This window comes from Spermophilus citellus, assembly GCF_964194105.1.
Source record: "Spermophilus citellus genome assembly, chromosome: 14".
NCBI classification, from domain to species: Eukaryota; Metazoa; Chordata; class Mammalia; order Rodentia; family Sciuridae; genus Spermophilus; species Spermophilus citellus.
In genome coordinates this window covers 24,543,985-24,565,543 of record NC_138194.1, presented here as the reverse complement: position 1 = coordinate 24,565,543, position 21,559 = coordinate 24,543,985, and the positions used below count along the sequence as shown (strand labels likewise).

Below are 21,559 nucleotides of genomic sequence, written 5' to 3'. Positions count from 1 at the left end.
ATTTGTCATAAATAATGTTACAAGGAGAAAATAATATCAGTGAGAAATAAAAATGTTTGAGAATTCTCAGTAATTCCCAGTACTTCAAAAGAAAGATGTCTTCTTTGCCATATATTCCTGTTTCTAATGAAATTTATAATTTGAAATGAAATTTCGCACATACACACACTCACAAAAAAAAAACCCAAGATTGTATGTAAGTTACATAAATACATATGAAGTTGATTTCAATTTTTTGGTCCTGATTCATTTCCCTCTCCTTTAGTTTAATTTATAGTATGGAAACTGATTTATGAGGACCTGTGCTGTTAGGTAGATGCCCCTACTCTGCCTCATTTCTCATCTCTGTGCTTTGAGTAACTTTGCAGTAAGAAAAACAATTTCTCAGAGGTTTAGAAAATATTTGGTTCCAGAAGAGTCGGAAAATTGTGAACAGCAGAATGAACAGGGACCTGATTCTTAATTTGTGATGAAGACAGGTCCAAAATACCTACCTAGCCTTTTAAATATTAAATTGCCTCATTTATAAGATCCAAAGAGTCCAATGACGATCCATTTAGATTACCAGTCACCCTCTTCTAAAATGCAAACTTCAACACAGCATTAATTCTTTAGCAAGGATCTCTGACACACATTTACTAAGCATCTGAAACAGTCCATCCATTGGATTATAAATTCAATACTTTAGTTCAGATCACAGAATATTGCTTCTCTAGAGGAAACTTTGAGATAGGCACTTTCAAAATTCAAAATGAGAAAATTAAGATTTATAGAGATTAGCCAGAAAGCAGAATTACTGGGAGTCAAGCCTCTACTAATACCTTATATAGTTGAAAAGTCTCTTATGGCAGCCTAGATTCCCCTAGACCCTCTGACTTGGGGCAGGGAAGTCTTTAGAGAGGAAGCCTCCATGAATCACCTCCATTTATAAATGTTTCCAAACTGTGCGGTTCCACTAAGTATGAAGTCAATTTTCTTTTTCTTGTTGTATTGCTCAAAAGGTACCATTCTGGCTTCTAAAGATCCAATCCTGTACTTCAGGATTAATATGCTCTGTAACCTAGTTTATTAAATATTTTAACAGTATTTCTATGGAGGAAATTGCCATGAATTTCTTTTAGAACATAGCCTGTTTTAAAATTAGAGGATTATCTGACCATGTTATATCAAAATATAATTCAAGAAAAAATACCTTCACATACATATTATGTATATGTATGTATATATGTGTGTGTACCATTAAAACTAGTAAACATTGTTTACCTAGAAAATTCAGTTATAAAGAACTATGAGAATATATTAGTAATCCTAGGTTTGCTGTCTATATGGACATTAAATATCAATCATCATATGTAAACATCATACATAGAGAACACTCTGTGAATTCCTAATGACAATAAAATAATTTTTGTAAACTTGTCAAAAAACTATAATATTTTTCACAACTTCTGTCGGGAACCATTCCTTTGTTATACTAGGAAAGTTCTGAGAAGTTTAATGAGGCTTTGGAAAACAGATGGGAAATTTAATAAGCTTCTGAGTAATGAAGTGACAATTTATGAATTTCTGTATTCAGAGGAAAAATTATAGCAAGCTTTGCATTATGACATTAGTCTTACATGGCTCAAAATAAAAACAGCAACAAATTAGCAAAGGAAGAAACAAACTCCCTCAACTCTATGTAAACCTTCATAGCTTTCTTATTTCTGAGATTTTCTCACAACCACAGTTAAACATTATTTCCAACTTTTTAATCCTATAATATGTATGGCAAATAAAATAATTGATAAGCCTCAAACAAACCATATTCCTTGTAAAATAACCTCTGATTTTAATGTATTTGCCTTGGGAAGGTATATATGCATTATTAAACAAAAAGCATGTTTTATTAAAAGTTATCTTCTTAATATCACATGAGGCAAGATCTGAATTTACTCATTTTCAAAGGATAAAACCCATTATGACAGCCTCCACTTTAAACCAACCTTTTGACCCATAATTCACTCTGGCTTACCTTTTCTTTTTAACTTTGATGAGAAAAAATTCTTTCCACTTATGATTAATTTATTTCCATTGGGTTTTAGCTTCTTATTAGAAACTACCACAACCTCAGAAATATAGCAGGATATTATGGTTTGTATGTCCCCTCCAGGACATGTGTTGACATTAAGTTGCCTCTGTAATGGTATTGGGAAGAAGGACATTCAAAAGGTAATAGGGTCATTAGGGTTCCATTCTCATGAATGAATTAATGCTGCTATTTCAAGAGCCTTGTGATCTCTTTTTCTGCCCTGTCTGTTCTCCCTGATATGGTGAATCATAATGGAAATTCATCATGAGATTTCCAGTGTCATGTTTTTTGACTTCTCACATTCCAGATCCATAAACCAATATTTTTCTTCATATAAATTACTCAGTCACAGGCATTCTTCTATACCAGATAAAACAGACTGATACATATAACAAGATGTGATTTTTAAAAAATAGCCCTTTATTAAATATATTATGCTCCATTTTTTTTTCAAAGATTTGCAAACAATTTCTTGGGTTGTTTCTTGGAGGCATAGGAGAACATATCGGTGTCAGTAAACATACCCCCTCAATGATCTTCCATCATCAAATTTAGCTATTGTGACATTAACTTAAGAAAAATACTTGAGGTTGGGGATGTGGCTCAAGAGGTATTAAGCTTGCCTGGTATGTGCGGGGTGCTGGGTTCGATCCTCAGCACCACATTAAAAAAAAATAAAATAAATATGTTGTGTCCACTGAAAACTAAAAAACAAATATTAAAAAATTTTTTCTCTCTCTCTAAAGCAAAAAAAAAAAAAGAAAGAAAAATACGTACTTGCCATCAATACATTTGTAATGGTACACATTAAGAAAAAGTCATAAATATTATTTGTTTTTACTCAAATTGGTTTTTTGTTTAAAATATAGTAAAATATAATTTTACATCCCTCTTAACTAATTCTAGACTCTATAATTGGGTCTTAAGTATTCTAATATTCATTTATAATACTTTCTGGTGAAAGTTTTACCTGAAAAAAACTACTGAAATTCTTAAGTTATATATATATATATATATATATATATATATATATATATATATATAACTTTTATATATATAAAACTAATGAAATTTTAATTTTTCAATTATTATTCTTAAACTAGAAAGAAGTAGCACAAAGTAATTGATATCATAAACTACTTAGTAAAACCTTGAAACATCATGAGAAACTATCTTAGCAAATATATTTTTTTAGATTTTACTCATAGCTATCTATTGCTTACCTGTATTAAGTATGTTAAAGAGGGATCAGAGCAAAAAGGTAAATGAAACTTGACTTTGATGAATGGATATTGTTTATTGTTTTCAGGATGAAAAATGTTCTATTGGATGGTGACTAATGGAATAAGAGAGGTGGAGAAAAACAGTTTCTTATTATGCACGCAGTGGGTTCCATCTGAACAAGCTGTTCTGGGTGAATAGCCCCTTTCTCAGTAGAATCCATTACCACTTACAATCCATCAACAATTCAAATGAATTTGATATTTAATCCTTGAGGCTGGAAATATAAGCTTTAAATAGTTAAATAGGATTAAGTTCTTTCAAATCATGCAGATTATTAATGACATGAAATCTATTCTTATATGAATCAGACTCAAACTAAAAATAAAATGAAACCCAGGAGGCATATTTTATACTACTTACTATTTTACAAAATGAAGCTAGGTAATGAGGTTCCTACATTGTAAATAGTCTTTTTATTAGACACTGTTTGGCAATTATAGCAAAAATTTTGCCCATAATTAAATGTTCATTGTCAAATTTTTATGATTCTATTACTATTTCATTGGGACAATGGAGGAGGAGAAAATAGGAAACAGAATTATCCAAATAAGTATTATTTTTTTTTAAGGAAAACTGTTAATGGTAGTTTAAAAGGAAATATTATTCTATTTCTGGGATGCTATAATAATGTAATTTTTCCTATTCCTCTCTGTAAATATAATTTAAAACACTACATAGCACAGGCACACCAAACTTAATGATATTCTGAAAGGGAGAACAGAACAGTCAAGGAACTTAGGAACATGATGATGACAAATACCTTCTCTGAACTTCTCTTTTTGTGTTGGATATCCCAAAAAAGATGGTAGAGAGAATGGGCACCCAGATTGGACACAGACAAAACCCCAGGTAAACCCTATGCTATCTAGTCATATGGTTGAAAGGGAGATGTCAGTCAAGACAGAAAACTGTTATGAAATGAATATTTGTTCTTTAGCCAAATGGTAAAATTCAGTTAATCAATAATCTCCATCTATACACCCACTCACACCAGCAAAGAAGTAGTAAAAATCCCGGATGTCTTTTTATTTCTATCTCTAATACGTATCATTTGTTTCTCTTGTCTAACTGAAATATTGTCTCCTAGACAAATTATTCTCCTCACTTTCTAAACTCTGGTAATCACCATATTGCTCTCTGCTTGTATTGGTTGTATTATTTTAGATTCCACATATGAATAAGATTGTGCTGTATTGAAAATACTGTGCCCAATTTATTTTACTTAGCACCATGAACTCCAACTTAATTTGTGTTATCACAAATTATACAATTTACTTTTTAAGGGAGAATAGTATCTCATTATATATTTATCCATTTTCTTTTTCCATCCTTTGGTTAATAGAAGTTGAGTCCATGTCCTGGCTAATTTGAATAATACAGCAATAAATATGATAATACAGACATCTCTTCAATATACTTATTTAAAATCCTTTAATAAATAGCCAGAAGGAGAAGATCATTATGATTGTTCTAGCTTCAGTTTTATGAACAATCTTTATAACAGCTATATTAATTTATACTCCAACCAACAGTATATGAGGGTTCCCTTTACTCCATATCCTTGCCAATACTTATTTTTTTAAGAGAGAGGAGAGAAAGAGAAAGAGAGAGAGAGAGAGAGAGATAATTTTTTAATATTTATTTTTCAGATTTCGGTGGACACAACATCTGTATTTTATTTTATTGTGGTGCTGAGGATCGAACCCAGTGCCCCATGCAGACCAGGCAAGCGCGTTACTGTTTGAGCCACATCCCCAGCCCCAATACTTATTTTTAATATTTTTTGATAATAGACATTCTGATAATTATAAAGTAATCTTTCATTGTGACTTTAATTCTAATTTACCTAGTGATTAATGATGTTGAATGTAATTTTTAAAAACTCTTAGCCATTTATATGTCATCTCTTAAGAAATATCTATTCATATCCTTTATCCATTTTTAATATGGTTATCTTTTTGTGCTATTGAATTCTTGGACTTATTTGTATACTTTGAATATTATCATTTTATTTCATGTGGCATTTGCAAATATTTTTCTCCCATTATGTAAGTTTCCTTTCATTTTGTTACTTTCTTTATTATACAGAAACTTTTTAGTTTGATACAATCCCATTTGTCTATTTTTGCCTTTTCTTGCCTGATTTTTTGGGGGTCAAAATCCATAAAATCATTGCTCAGATGAATGTTGTATAGTTTTCCTCCTATATTTTCTTCTAACAGTTTCATAGTTTCTGGTTTTACTTTTTAATCTTTAATCTGTGTTGAATTTTTTTTATTGGTGTGAAATAAAGGTGAATTTCATTCTTCTACATGTGGATATACAGTTTTTCGAGCACTCTTTCTCGAAGAACCTGTGCTTTTCCCATTATTTACTCTTGGTACCTTTTGTCAAACGTCAGGTTCTTTCTTGTGTTCTCCACTGAAATGATAAATGGGTCCATTTTTATTCCAGTACCATGCTGTTTTAATACATTTACAACAGGATATAGTTACATCATTAAAATAGATAACATTAATTTTTTATGTAGTTTGAAGTTAAGCTGGGGTGATGTCTCCAGTCTTACTTTGCCTCAAGATTACCTTGGTTATTTCCTCTTTTTTTTTCCTGGGGGGAGGTTGTTATATATGTAAGTTTTAAGATGTTTTTATATTCTATGAATAATATAATTCAAACCTTTATAGAAATTGCATTTACTGGACTTATTTTGTGTTATGGACATTTTAATAATATTATTTCTTTCAATATATGAACATGGACCATATGATATATGTTTCTTCAATATCTTTCCCCAAAGTTTTGAAATTATTAGTGTACAGAGCTTTAATACCTTGGTTAAACTTATTCTTAAGTGTTTTATTTTATAGCTTTTGTGGATAATTTTTTTGAATTTTGTTAATTTCTTTTTAGTATATACAAATATTGATTTTTGTCTGATGGGTTTATATCTTGCAATTCTACTGTATTTGTTAATTAGTTCTAAATTATTTTTGTGGAGTCTTTAATACTTTCTTAATATAAGATGATTTCACCAGCAAACAACAGCAACAATTTTACTTCTTCCTCCAGTTTTGAATATCTTGTATTTCTTTGTCTTGACTAATTGCTGTGGTAAGAATGGATATCTGTTTTATTCCTGGTCTCAGAAGAAAATCTCTTAACTTGACACCATCGAATAAGATGTTAGCTGTTGTTTGGTCACAAATGGATTTGCATTGTGTTCAGGTATATTCTTTCTATACCTAATCTGTTGAGAGTTTGTGTCATGAAAAAATGTTGAATTTTGTGAAATGTTTTTTTCTGCATGTATTGAGATGATCATGTGAATCTGACTTTCATTCTGTTAATGTAGTGTTTCACATTTATGGATTTGCAAATGTTGAAGCATATGTATCCCAGAGATGTATCCTTCTTAATAATAGTGAATGATTAATTCATATGAATTTGATTTCCTGTCATTTTCTTGAAGATTTGTGAATCTATGTTCATCAGAAAAATCGGCCTGTAATTTTCTTTTCTTGAAATGTCCTTGTATGGCTTTGGTATTGAGATTAAAAAGTCTACACATACATATTATTCTTTTCAAGCTGTGATAAGGCCATATTCATAGCCACAAAGAAAATGTCACAAATTCATAAAAATAAAATCATATAGAGAATTAAAAACTGAAATTATTTTGAATAAATTCTCTGCCTACACTGGAATCAGACTAAAAATAAATTATAAAAAGTTAAATTCACAAATAATTATAAACTAAACATTACATTTCTAAAAATTCATCTTCAGAGTTTTCTCATAGCTGTTTTTTCATATAGGATACTGGAAAAAAAAAGTTGGAAAAACTGAGACTAAAACAATACTTCTGTCAAAGACATGAAGTCAAAAGCCAACTTCTGCCACCAAACCTTAATACAAACAAAGAAAAACATGATGTATTGGAGAGAAATTTAAAAGCATTCCACAGAGCAGCTGGTGCTGAAATATGCCAGAACACTCTGTTTGTAACAAGGCTTGACTTCAGGAGAAACTAATGAAAAAGATTCTTACATGCTACCAGTTTATCAGAGTCTTACTGACCTGAGGGAAGGGACACACCCAACCTCAGCTCAAGATAGCTGTCTTGCCCAGCCAAGAGGGAGGGAAATTAGCAGCATATGTGAAATCACAGTCCAGAAACAGAGGCTTACTAAATAAATGAAACTGACTTTGAGTACTGGAGAATGTGTCCCTTCCTTCACACTTTTCACCACATTTCTAAATGTCTATTTATAACTTCCTTTCAGATAACCTATCATACCCGTCTATCAAGAAAATATTAGAAATCATGATAAAACAACAACCTCAATATCAATAACATAAAACCCACAGTCTGTAGATAAAAAGCAAACTCCAGAACAAGATGAAAATATGGTAGAGATGTTGTAATTATCAAATCAGAAACTTACATCCACATGATTAATGTGGAAAGGACATAAACAGATAAACTATCCAAAAATGAGAAAAAGAGGACAATGTAAGCAGAGAGGAAAATTTTTAGAAAATAAACCATGAGAAATATCAATAATTTAAAAAATGAAACAGAAATGTGGAAACAATATCAACAAGTATTTTCCTTTTCATAATGTTGATAATATATGGATTGATTCTGAATTTATTATAGTAAGTAGGCTCCAGCAGCATCTCCCAAAGTGACTGATACTCAACAACGAGTAGGCAATGAGTCAGACTATAAATATCCTGATATTAACCCAATCCAGAGCTCATATGGAAAAGAAGATCATGAAATAGACCCTTACTTAAAAGGAGAAATAATAACCATCCCAGTAGATGGGTAGATATACAAGCAATACCAAAACCAAAACAACAAACTGCTTCAATCAGCACATAACATTTCAAAACTAACTCTATTGATAATACAGTGGAAAGAAATGTCAGAGAAAGAATTTAGAAAGTTCATGGTTAATATGCTCAGTAAGCTAAAATAAGACTTAAGCAGTGAAATTAGAGAGAAAATACAGGAATTCAAAGATAATTTCCATAAAGAGACAGATATTCAGAAAAAGAACCAAAAGAAATCCAGGAAATGAAGACTCAACAAAAACAACAAAATTCAATGGAAAGACTTATTTGAAGGTAGATTTAAGGCCTCAAAGACAAAATATATAATCTTGAAAATAAAGTTTGCCAAAAAGAAAAGATATTAAGAAACTATGAACAGAATATTCAATAAATATGGGATAACATCAAGAGACCAAATGTAAGATTACTGGGGTAAACATAGGCTCTGAAACACAAAGTAAATGGATGTACAAACTTTACAATTAAATAATATTAGAAAAATTTCAAAACCTTAGGAATGAGATGGAAATTCAAATATAACAATCATATAGGACTCCAAATACACAAAATTGCAATAGTTCTACTCTAATATATATTATAATAAAATTACCTAAGATACAGAATAAGAATAGAATTCTAAAATCTGTAAGAGAAAAGTGGACAGTCACATTTATAGGTCAACCAATACAAATTTCAACTGCTTACCCAACCCAGACCATAAAATGTAGGAGGGCTTGGAATACCAAGCTCTGAAAGAAAAGGGTGCTATCCAAAATTCTATATCTAGAAAAATTAAGCTTCATAATTGAAAATCAAATAAACACCTTCCAAGATAAACAGAAACTAAAAGAATTTGTAATCATAAAGTCATTGCTAAAAAACATACTTAATGAAATATTTCATGAAGGATAAATGAAAAATAAAAGTTAAAATCAGCATAGTGATGCATTACAGTAGAATAGTCAATTAAAGGAGAACCAAGTCTGAATTAAACATCAAAAAAAATTAAAATGGCATGAAATAAAAATTACCTCTCCATAATAACATTGAATGTAAATGGTCCAAACTCTTCAATAAAGTCATATATTGACAAACTTAATTTAAAAATAGGACTCAACAATATATTGCTTGCAAGAAACTCACCTCACAGGCAAAGACATCCACCGACTGAAGGTGAAAGAATAGGAAAATATATGCCGTGCATATGGTACCTGTAAACAAGCAGGGATAGCTTGTCTCATATCAGACAAAGTGGCCATCAAGCCAAAATTAATCAGAAGGGGCAAAGAAGGTCCCTTCATACAGGTTAACTGGATCATCCAACAACAAGATAAAAATGATTGTAAATATTTATACCCCAAATAATGATGCATCTACGTACATAAGAAAAAAATCTTCTCAATATTAGAATCAAATAGAGCACAATGAGAAAATATTGGGTGGATTCAACACATCTGTCTCACACTATATAGATCATGTAGACATAAGCCAAGTAAACATTTCTCAGATCTAAAAAGTACTATGAACCAAATCGATCTAACAGACATCTATAGAATATTTTATCCATCAACATCTAAATATATATTTTTCTCAGCAGTACAAGAAACATTTTCTAAAATAGATCATATTTTAGGTCACAAAGAAAATCTTAGCAAAGACCAAAAATACAGATAATTTTTATGTTGTATTATATCATAATAAACTAGTAATACATATAGATAATTTCTTACATTGTATCAGAGTATAATGGAGTAAGTTAGATATCCATGACAAGATTAAAAAAGCCATAAAACCCTCTAAAACCTAGAGCTTAAATACTACGTTTTTAACAATAAATGAACAGCATAAAAAATGGGGGGAGAAAATTATTTCTCAAAAAATACTGAGAATAATGATACAACATATCAAAATCTCTGGGACAGAATGAAGGCCGTTTTAAGAGGAAATTTCATAATAGTAAGTTTAAACATTAAAACATTAGAATGATTTAAAGTAAACCACCTAACTTTACACTTCAAGGTGCTAGAAAAAGAACAAACTAAACCAAAGTCAGTTGAAGATATAAAATAATTATGATCAGAATGAAACAGAGTAAAGAAAAAAAATACAAAAGATCAGTCTTCTCAGGAAAGGATAAACAGGATTTGAGACACCACTTGCCAAATTAGACAAAATGAAAATAGAGAAGACTCAAATAAATAAAATGAGAGATATAAGACCTTTAAAGAAAATTAATACTAATTCTCCTCAAATTATTCCATGAAATATAAAAGGAGGGATCCCTGCCAAATGCATTCTATGAAACAGTATCACCTTGATACCAAAATCAGACAAATACACATAAAGGAAAGAAAACTTTAGATTGATATCCTTGATAAACATAAATGTAAAATTTCTTAATGAAATATTGGCAAACTACATACAAAAACATTTTGAAAAGAAAGGGCACCACAATCAAATGGGGTTAATTTCAGGGATTTAAGGAAGCCTAAACATAGAGAAATCAATAAATGTAATTCACCACATGTATAGAGTTGAGGACATGAATCACATGATTCTCTCCATAGATGAAGAAAAAGCATCTGGCAAAATGTAGTTTCCACTCATGTTTAAAACACCAGGAAAAAAATAGCTAATTTCAGTGATACACACTTGAAATTCCAGCTGCTTGGGAGGCTGAGGCAGGAGGATTGTCAGTTCAAGGCTAGCCTCAGCAACTTAGCAAGGCCCTAGGCAAATTGGTGAAAGCCCATCTCAAAATTTACTAAAAGTAAAAAAAAAAAAAAAAAAAAAAAAAAAAAGAGCAGGGGATTAGGCTCGGTTGTTAAGTAAGGTTTGTACTACCCACCACCCCCAAATCTAGAGAAACTAGGGATAGAAGGAACCTACCTCCTTCAATATTGTAAAGGGTATATATGACAAACCCAAGGCCAACATCATATTGAACAGAGAAAAATTGAAAGCACTGCCTCTTCTATGAGGAACAAGACAAGGATATCCACTGTCACCACTCCTATTCAACATAGTTCTCAAAATTCTAGCCAGAGCAGCCAGGCAAGAGAAGGAAATCAAAAGGACATAAATAGGAAAAGAAGAGCTCAAATCTATTGGCTGATGATATGATCCTATATTTACAAGACCCAAAAAGCTCCACTAGAAGACTTTCTAGTGCTGATAAATGAACTCAGCAAAGTAGCAGGATAAAAGATACGTGTGTGTGTGAATATATATATTTCAACCACTTTCCTACTCAAATAACCAACTTGCTGAAAAATAAATTGGGTAAACTCTTCCATTCACAATAACCTCAAAAAATAAAGTACTTGGGAATAAATATTTTATCAGATGCCAAGAACCTTCACAATGAAAATTATAGAACACTGAAGAAAGAAATTGAAGATCTTAGGAGACAAAAAGCCCTTCCTTTTTCTTGGGTAGGCAAAATTAATAGCAAATGGCCATGCTACCAAAAGCATTGTACAGATTCAATACAATTTCCATCAAATTATCAATGATATTCTATTTTTTTTCCTTTTTGGAATTTGTTCCTTTTAGATATACAATAAAGAAGAATATATTTTGACATATTACACATGGAATATAACATTATAATTAGGATCTCATTCTTTTTTTGACTATGGCATGGAGTTACACTGGTTGTGTATCTATATATGAACATAGGAAAGTTATGCATGATTCATTCTATTGTCTTTCCTATACCCACCTTTACTTCATTTCCCTTTGTCTAATCCAATAAACTTCTATTTTCCCTACCCCTCCCGCCCCATTATGTGTTGGCCTCTTCATGTCAGAAGAGAAAAAAAAAATATGGAATGCTTCAGGAATTTGTGTGTCATTATTGTTCAGGGCTATGCTAATCTTCTCTGTATTGTTCCAACCTTAATATAGGTGCTGCTGAGGCAAGCACCCAATGACATTCTTCATAGAACTAGAAAAAGCAGTTCTAAAATTATTTTCAAAAAATAAGAGAACCATAATAATCAAAGCAATTTTGATTAAAAATAGTAATGCTGGAGGCATCACAATAGAAAACCTCAAAATATACTAAAGAGCTATAGCAACAAAAACAGCATGGTTCTGGCACCAAAACAAACTTGAGGAGCCATGCAATAGAAGACGCAAAGGTAAACCCACATAAAAACAATTATATAGTATTCGACAAAGATGCCAAAAACATTTCTTGGAGAGAATATAGTCTTTACAAAAAATGGTGCTGGGGAACTGGTACTCCATACGGAGAAGAATACAACTTAACCTCTATCTTTCACCTGCACAAAAATCAACCCAAAGTGGATGCAAGACCTATAAATTAGACCAGAAACGCTGAAACTGCTAGAAAAAATATAAGCCCAACATTCCAACATGTTGGCAGAGGAATTGACCTCCTTAATAAGACTCCTAAAGAGTAAGAAATAAAATCAATAATCAATAAATGGGATTATATCCGATGGAAGAGCTTTAAAAAGCAAAGGAAGAAATTTAGAGTATGAAGAGAGAGCCTGTGTAATGGGAGAAGACTTTGCCACTTGCTCCTTAGATACAGTATTAACATCCAGAGTATACATAATGTTAGGTATAACTCAAAAGAATCAATAAAAAGTCATAAAAAAGAAAAGTACATATTTATATGCATGTAAGCATATGTGTGTGAGATTGTATGTATATATTTTTTTTCTGAAATTGGGTTGAGGGGAAAAAAGAAAGCCTTTCCTCTTCCAAATGCATCAAAGATAAAATTTATATTCATATTCTCTGAAACCATACAAGCAATAAGAGAAATATCTCAAGTAAAAAATTTCAAATATTGGAAAAAAACCCCAGCTATCTACTTTGAATTCTGCACCCTGTGAAGTTATTCTTTACAACTGAAGGAGAAATAAAGATATTTTCAGACAAGCAAAAAATTGAAAAAAATTACTGTCAGTAGACTTGCCTTGTAAGAAATTTTAAAATAAATTATTTGGAAAGAAGAAAATAAGATAGGTCAGATTGGATCAATAGAAAGAAAAATAAAATGAATAGCATCAAAAGAAGGAATAAACAAAATAAAAAGATCTTATATTTCTTAATTTATCTAACAGATAAGTTATTCAACATTTATCTAAAAAATAATAATTTGTTCAAAATAATACAACTGTATTATAACATAAATAATGCAGTCATTTATGTTATAAACATAACATAAATATAACAAAATAATACAACTGTATAGTATAACATAATGTATTAAATTATGTACAATAATGTTTTTCTCTATATATATAAATATAGAGAGACATATTTATTTTTCTATCTTTTCAAAATTAAAAAAATGTTCTCATGAGTGACACATGACAGTAGAATTCATTTTGACACGGCATACATAAATTGAGTATAACTTCTCATTCTTCTGGTTGTACATGATATAGAATCACATCAGTCATGTAGTCACATATGCACATATGGAACAATACTTCATTTTACTATCCACCAGACTTAATCTTCTCCCTCCCCTCCCCTCTACCAAATCCAGATTTCCTCCATTCTTCCCTAGACACACCCCCTTATTGTGAATTAACATCTGCATATCAGAGAAAATATTCAGCCTTTCGTTTTTTGAGATTGGCTTATTTTGCTTTGCACAATACTATTCAGCTCCATCCATTTACTGGCAAATGACATAATTTCATCCTTCTTTAAGACTGAATAATATTCTATTATATATATATATATATATATATATATATATATATATATATATATATATATATCACATTTTCTTTATTCATTCATCTGTTGAAAGGTACCTAGATTGGTTCAGTAGTTTAGCTATTGTGAATGGAGCTGCTGTAAACATTGATGTAGTTGCATCACTGTAATATGCTAATTTTAAGTCTTTTGGGTATAAAAGAAGGAGTTCGATAGCTGGGTCAAATGGTGGTTCCATTCCAAGTTTTCTAAGGAATCTCCTTAGGGTTTCCCATAGTGGTTTTACCAATTTGCAGTACCACCAGCAATGTATGAGTGTACCTTTCTACCCACATCCTCACTAATATTTATTGTTGCGTGTATTCTTTCTTTTTATTTTTTAAGTTGTAGATGGACACAATATCTTTATTTATTTATTTGTATGTGGTGCTGAGGATTGAACCCAGTGCCTCACATGTGCAAGACAAGTGCTGTACCACTGACCCACTGCCCCAGCCCCATTGTTCATATTCTTGATAACTGCCATTCTGACTGGAGGGAAATAAAATCTTTGAGTAATTTTGATTTGCATTTCTCTAATTGCTAGAGGTGTTGAAATTTTTTTCATGTATTGGTTGACTGATGATATTTCTTCTTCTGTGAAGTGTCTTTTCAGTTCTGTAGTCCATTTACTCATTGAGTTATTTGTTTTTTGGTGTTAAGTTTATTGAGTGTTCCCCCACCAGGGGGAGGCAGGTACTAGGGATTGAACTCATGGGCACTTGAATATTGAGCTACACCCCCATGCCTATTTTGTTTTTCACTTAGAGACAGAGTCTCACTGAGTTACTTAGCACCTCACTTTTGCTGAAGCTGACTTTAAACTTGCAATCTTCCTGCCTCAGCCTCCCCAGCCAATGGGATTAGAGGTGTGCCCCACCTAGCCCAGCTAAGTTTTTTAGTTCTTTATATAGCCTGGATGTTAATGCTGTATAGGAGGTGCATGTGGCAAAGATTTTCTCTCATTATGTAGGCTCTCTCTGAATTTATCATTTCTTTCCTGGAGAAGATTTTTAGTTTTATTCCATCCCATTTATTGATTCTTGATTTTAATTATTGTTAAGGAAGTCAGTTCCTAAGCTAACATGGTGAAGATTTAGGCCTACTTTTTCTTCTGTTAGGCTTAGGGACCCTGTTCTAGTGCCTAACTCTTTGATCTAGTTTAAGTAGAGTTTCATGCAGGATGAGAGATAGGGGTTTAATTTCATTTTGCAACATATGAATACCCAGTTTTTTGAGCACCTGTTTTTGAAGAGGATATTTTCTCTAGTGAATGTTTTTGGTGCCTTTGTCTAGTATAAGATAATTGTATTTATGTGGGTTTGTTTCTGTGTCTTCTATTCTGTACCATTGGTCTATATGTCTGTTGTGGTGCCAATACCTTGCTGTTTTTTGTTACATGCTCTGTGGTATTGTGATGCCTCCTGATTCACTATTCTTTTGAGGGGTTACTGGGGATTAAATCAAGGGCACCTGACCACAGAGCCACATCCCTAGCCCTATTTTGTATTTTATTTAGAGATAGGGTCTCAATGAGTTGCCTAATGCCTTGGTTTTGCTTTGAACTCATGATACTCCTGCCTCAGCCTCCCAAGCCACAGCAATTACAGGTGTAAGCCACCACACCTGGGCACTCTTCTTAATAAAGTTTGCTTTGGCTATTTGGGGTCTCTTATTTTTCCAAGTAAATTTCATTATTGCTTTTTCTAGTTCCATAAAGAACATCTTTGGGATTTTAATAAGAATTGCATGAAATCTGTATAATGCTTTTGGTAGAATGATTTTTGTTGTTGTTGTTGTTGTTGTTGTTTTTAGAGAGAAAGAGAGAGAGATAATTTTTTAATATTTATTTTTTAGTTTTTGGTGGACACAACATCCTTATTTTATTTATTTATTTTTTATGTGGTGCAGAGGATCGAACCCAGCGCATGCCAGGTGAGTGCGGAGCATGGGGGGGGTGGATACTTCCATCTTCTAAGGTCTTCAATTTCTTTCTTTAGTGGTCTGTAGTTCTGTAGTTTTTATTGTAGATATGTATAAGAACATATATATGTATATATCTGTCTATATTTACAAGTACAATTAGGGACAGAAATTGTCTCTGGTTCCAATTAGCGAGTGTTGGGAGGGAAGAAGTAGGATTATTTTATCACTAAAATGACTCTCCTAATGTTTGTGAAAACAATATGAAACTACTTGAACCTCAAGGTAAAGTAAGTAAGAAATAAAGACACAAAGAAAGAAGCAAAAAGATGGAAACAAAGAAGTATGACTGCTATTCTAATAAGGAGAGAAAATTGAAACATAAAATGTGTTAAAGACATAAAATGATAAAGAACAAGGGAAACACTGAAAAAGAGTAATACACCTTAAATATATATCCCAAAATATCAATATTTAGTTTGAATATCAGTGGCATAAATGTACCAATTAAAATCAGACATATCATGAGACCAGACACAACATCATCTGTAACAAATCAACTTTAAATATAAAATACATATAGATTAAAAGTAAAAGTAGGGAGAGTTATTAGAGATAAGATGGGTATTACAGATAACATATTGGTCAACTGTCTTAGATGATACAATATTTCTTAAAAATTTTCTTTGCAATAATAGAACATCAAAGTGTTTTGGCAAACTGATAGAAATGAAAGAAGAATTAGCTGAATTTGGTATTATGGTGGATCAATAAGATTTGTTCATCATTTGAAAGTTACTTGATATATTCCATCATATCAACAAGCTAAAAATACATGTGATTGTACCATTAAGTGCAGAAAAAATACATAGCACTTGTTTATGACTACAAACTCTCAGTAAACTAAGAATAAAAGGGAATATCTCAATTTGATAAAAATAATCTACTAACATGCTGGCACCATCATATTTAATGGTAGAAAGTTCAAACATTTCCCACCATGAGTGGAAATAAAGGCAATGATAATCACTCACAAGACAGTTTAGTTAGTATAAACATAACTACGTATAGATAAGATATATGTGAGCAAAACTATAAAATCTAATGAAATAAAATAAAGAAATTAAATAAATTAAAATAAATAATAAAATAAAATAATAATTTATATTAAATTGAATATTTAAATTAATTAATTAATAATTAAAATTAAATAGTAATTGGGATATAGAGACAGAGTTCATGTTCATGGATAAGAAGTCCCGTTATTGTCAAGATATCATTTTTTTCCAATTGGAATTATAGGTTAATAAATTTTTATTCAAAAACCCAGAAAATTACTTTGTTGATATAAATAAATTAATTCTAAGATTTATATTGGGTGAGAAGGAGGACACGAGGAAAAAAAGATGAGAGAAACAGGGAGGATAGTGAACCAACATTGAATTCCATGCAGATACGCGTTTGTTAGGATGAACCCAACTACTATGGATAAGTTTAAAATTCTGATAAAAAAAGAAAACAAAAAAAAATCAAGTGTATATGAAGAGGCAAGAAACCCTGAAAACCCAACATAATATCAAAAGACAAGAACAAATTTAGAGTATTCACAGTTCTCAACTTTAATAAATACTCTAAAGCTGTGATAAGAGAGTGTAATATTGAGAAGAGCATAGATAAAGAGATAAATTGGACAGAATAGAAAGCCCAGAAATGGAATCACACAATATTGTCAACAGAGCTATGATTAAGGAGCCAAAAAGCAATAGAATGGAGAAAATATAGAGTTTTCAACAAACAATACCAGAATAACTGTGCATCTACTATCAAGGCAAAGGAAAGAAATAAATCCAGACATAGATCTCACGTTACAAAAATTAATTCAAAATAAATCACAGTCCCAAATGTAAAATGTGGTACTGTAAATTGCTGGAAGTTAGCATATGGGAAAATACAGATTAGGTTTGGTAAATGAGTTTTTATATATGCACAAAAGGCACCATCAATTGAAGAAATGAGAAACCACCTTTCTTCTCTATGAAGAAAGAGAATGCAAAGTCTCAGATAAGGATAAAATATTTACAGAAGACAGAAAAGAGACTTCTTCAGATGAAAAAAAAATAATCTAAATACACAAAAAAACTGATAAAATGAACAATATGAAAACAGACACCCCAATTTGGAGTGTTTTGGGATTGGGGATGTGGCTCAGAGGCAGAGTACTTGTCTAGCGTGTACCAGACCCTGGGTCCTTCTGCAGCACTTGGGAACTATAGTGTCTAAAACAGTAACAGAACATCAGCTATACAGAACAGAATGTATGGGTGAAAAATAAGCTCATTAAACCATGCTTTACATCATTTGTCCTCAGTGAAATGAAAATCAAACCAATGAGATACCATGAAGCATCTGTTAGATGCTCAAAATTTAAAACACTGACAAAACCAAATGCTGACTAGTTTGTGGAGCAACAGGAACACTCATTTATTGCTGCAGTGAATGAAAAATTTTCACTTTGGAAGACAAGTTGGCAATTTCTTAAAAATGAAACAGCCTTACGCTAAGATCTATCAATAATTGGTACTTATTTTCCAAAAGAATTGAAATTTTCTGTACACACAAAAAACAAAAAAATGAATACTTAAAGCAGATCTATTCATAACTGATTTCCAAAACTCAGAAGTAACCAAAATGTCTTTCACTGAGTGAATGGATAAATTAACTGTGATACATCCAGGAAATGGAATACTGTATTATTCAGTACTGAAAATAAATGTCATAGAAAGTCATTTTACCAAGTAAAAACAATCAACTTGAAAAGAATATCTACTGTATGTTTCAACTTACAAAAGTTTTAGAAAGTTAAACTAGGGAGACTGTGAAAGATCAGTGATTGTATGGTTACTGAAAGGTAGGGCTGATCTGACAGGGCACAGAGGATCTTCAGACCGGTGAATCAACTTTGTATGTTCCACATTAGGGGCAACTCTTGGTGTTGCACATACTATAATTTAACCCTAATATTAACAATGGATTCTTGGAGATAATGATGTGTAAATGAAGCTTCAATGATTGTAACAAGCATGCCACACCACTGTAGGCTGTAGATAGTGGAGACGTGCTACGTCTGTGTTGGGGAGAGGAACAAAAGGGAAACTGCTATATTCCTACTTAATTTTTCTGGGTACGTAAAACAGCCCTTTTTTAGGTAAATTTTCATTCAAAAAATAATTTTTAAAAATTTATTTTTAAATGAAAAAAGTCTAATTCATTCAAATTCTATTTCAAAATAAGAGGAATATAAAGCCAAAGTGACAATAGTAGCAAAAATAAAAAGCAAGTGAGAAAGCAGAATTCATTAAATTGATTACAGAAAACAACATAGAAAATAACGCTAGTAAATTAAAATGTCTCTAGCATCATTAACAGAAAAATAGCACAAAAAATCAAATGATACAATTAGAAAATAGGCAAAAAAAGAAAGAAAACAATCTAATTTAAAAATGGACTAGAAAACACTCATGTAAAATTGTTTATAATTTCTAGGCATTGCTTAAAACTATGATTAGAACATCTGAAATAAAAGGTAGTGACAATGTAACTTACTGGCAAGAATGCAGAGAAACTGAAGTCTCATACATTGCTGGTGGGCATATAAAATGGCATAGCCATTCTGGAGTATAAGTTAGCTATTTTCTTTAAAATTAAACAACTATTGTCCAGCAATTTGTAATTCTGTACATTTATACCATACAGTGAAAATTTATGCCCACATATAAACATCTACAATCTTATTTTTGGTTCTGTTTGGACATTAGTTTACTACTTATAAGTTGCGGTTGCACAGAATATACAAAAGTTAGCAAATGCTCTAATTTTAATTCTTATACAATTTATCTGATATTAGCAGAGGTGATAGTCTGGAGGTACTTCGAAGGTGGCTTTAAAAAGTCTGTATAGCTTGCCACCCTTCTGATTGATCAGTGACTTCACTTGCTATATGGCCTTAATTTTTAATTTGATATTTTTTATGTTATCCTGGGGGGTATTATTTTCCTTATTTTATACAGAGAGATGCTGACTTTAAAGACCTTCATTCTGAGACAGGAGGATCATGTGTTCAAAGCCAGCTTCAGCAAAAGTGAGCAGTAAGTAACTCAGTGAGACCCTGTCTCTAAATAAAAAATACAAAATAGGGCTGAGGACGTGGCTCAATGGCTGAGTGCCCCTGAGTTCAATCCGTGGTACCCATTCCCCAAAAAGTATCTTCATTAACTCACCAAATATTGTAGTCACTCATTATTTTTAAGACTGTTTTTTCATTCCACAATTGCTACCTATAAATTTGAAAATCATATGTAGCCAAATATCTTAATTTTAAAATTTGTTCATAATGAATGAAATTATAAAATAAAGCTTAAAAACACAAGAATAATGAGAATAACATTTAGTGACTTTCAGGTAAGTAACAAATAAATATAATCATCTGCATAGCTGCATTATGTAATAAATATTATATTAAAGCAAAAACTAAATAATGGCCATTTTATTAAATTTCCAATTTTTCCATCGTGTGCTAAAGGTTTCTGAGTTCATTCAAAGTGTTAGAAAGGGGTTGTGGCTCAGCAGTAGAGTGCTCACGTAGCATGTGTATATATAGTGTCACATATAAATAAACAAAATAAAGGTGCTGTGTCCACCTACAACTAAAAAACTATTTAAAAAATTTTAAAAAAGGGTTAGAAATCTAATAAACAAAAAATAAATACTATACTGCTGTCAGCAACTCATGGTTGAGGTTTCCCATTAGCTTGAAGAATACAGAACTGATAGTAACATGAATTCATCAGTATTAGCATATGTGCCATACTTTGAAATATTGAAAAATCTACCAAGAGCTAAAGTAAATATAAAAAGTAAGTAGTTAAAGTAAATACATTAATAAAGTAAATATATAAAGTAAATAGTTCACAACTGCAATACATTTTTTGATAGCAGCACTAAGAACTGATTTAAAGAGAGGTATAATTGGCTGGCACAAAGTGGATGATCCATCCCTGGCAGCTGATGGGGAGAAGGGCGGAGTAGTGACAAGACAGAGAGAAGATGTGCCTGTATTTAGGGAGGTGGCCATGTTGGGAATGTAGATTTGAAAGTTATGAGACAAGTTAAAGGAAGTGGATAAAGTCATCAAGGCATTTGTCTAAACTGATGACATATAAATATAAGGCAAGGTCATGGAAATATTATTGCTTTAGAGAAATACAATATGAAGGATCCAGCATAAGGGAAGTGCATCCACCATTCCCTCCTTCAATATACACTCCAGAAAGAAATACTAAAGACAAAGAATGATATAAAACAAGAGTGGATATTCCCAGAGGGGCTCAAATCAGAGTTGAAGAGAAAAGTTAAGAGAAAAGCATTAGGAGATATATAAGGCAAAGAAGGGGTCATCTTGATAAAAGAAGGAGTAAGTATGTCTGAACTGAATACCGAGCAGCCATTCAAAAGCCTTTGTCTATACTATCACATAGGCCAGACCTTGGAAGACTTTGAATGTCAGGCTAAGACTTTGGTCCTGGATTTAGTAAGTAAAGGAAGGTAAAAAATTATAATAATAATTTTAATTCATTGTTGAAAGTTATATTGGGTTATAACAACCACAGGATTAATTTTTAACTTTGGTGTTTGTAA

At 31.5% G+C, this 21,559-nt stretch overlaps 1 protein-coding gene across 2 annotated transcripts in view; it reads right to left on the bottom strand.

Annotated features, from left to right (window-relative positions):
• SNTG1 (syntrophin gamma 1) overlaps positions 1 to 21,559 on the bottom strand; it is a gene marked incomplete at both ends in the record, with an annotated part of 324,893 nt that overhangs the window by 10,502 nt on the left and 292,832 nt on the right. The window lies entirely within an intron of this gene.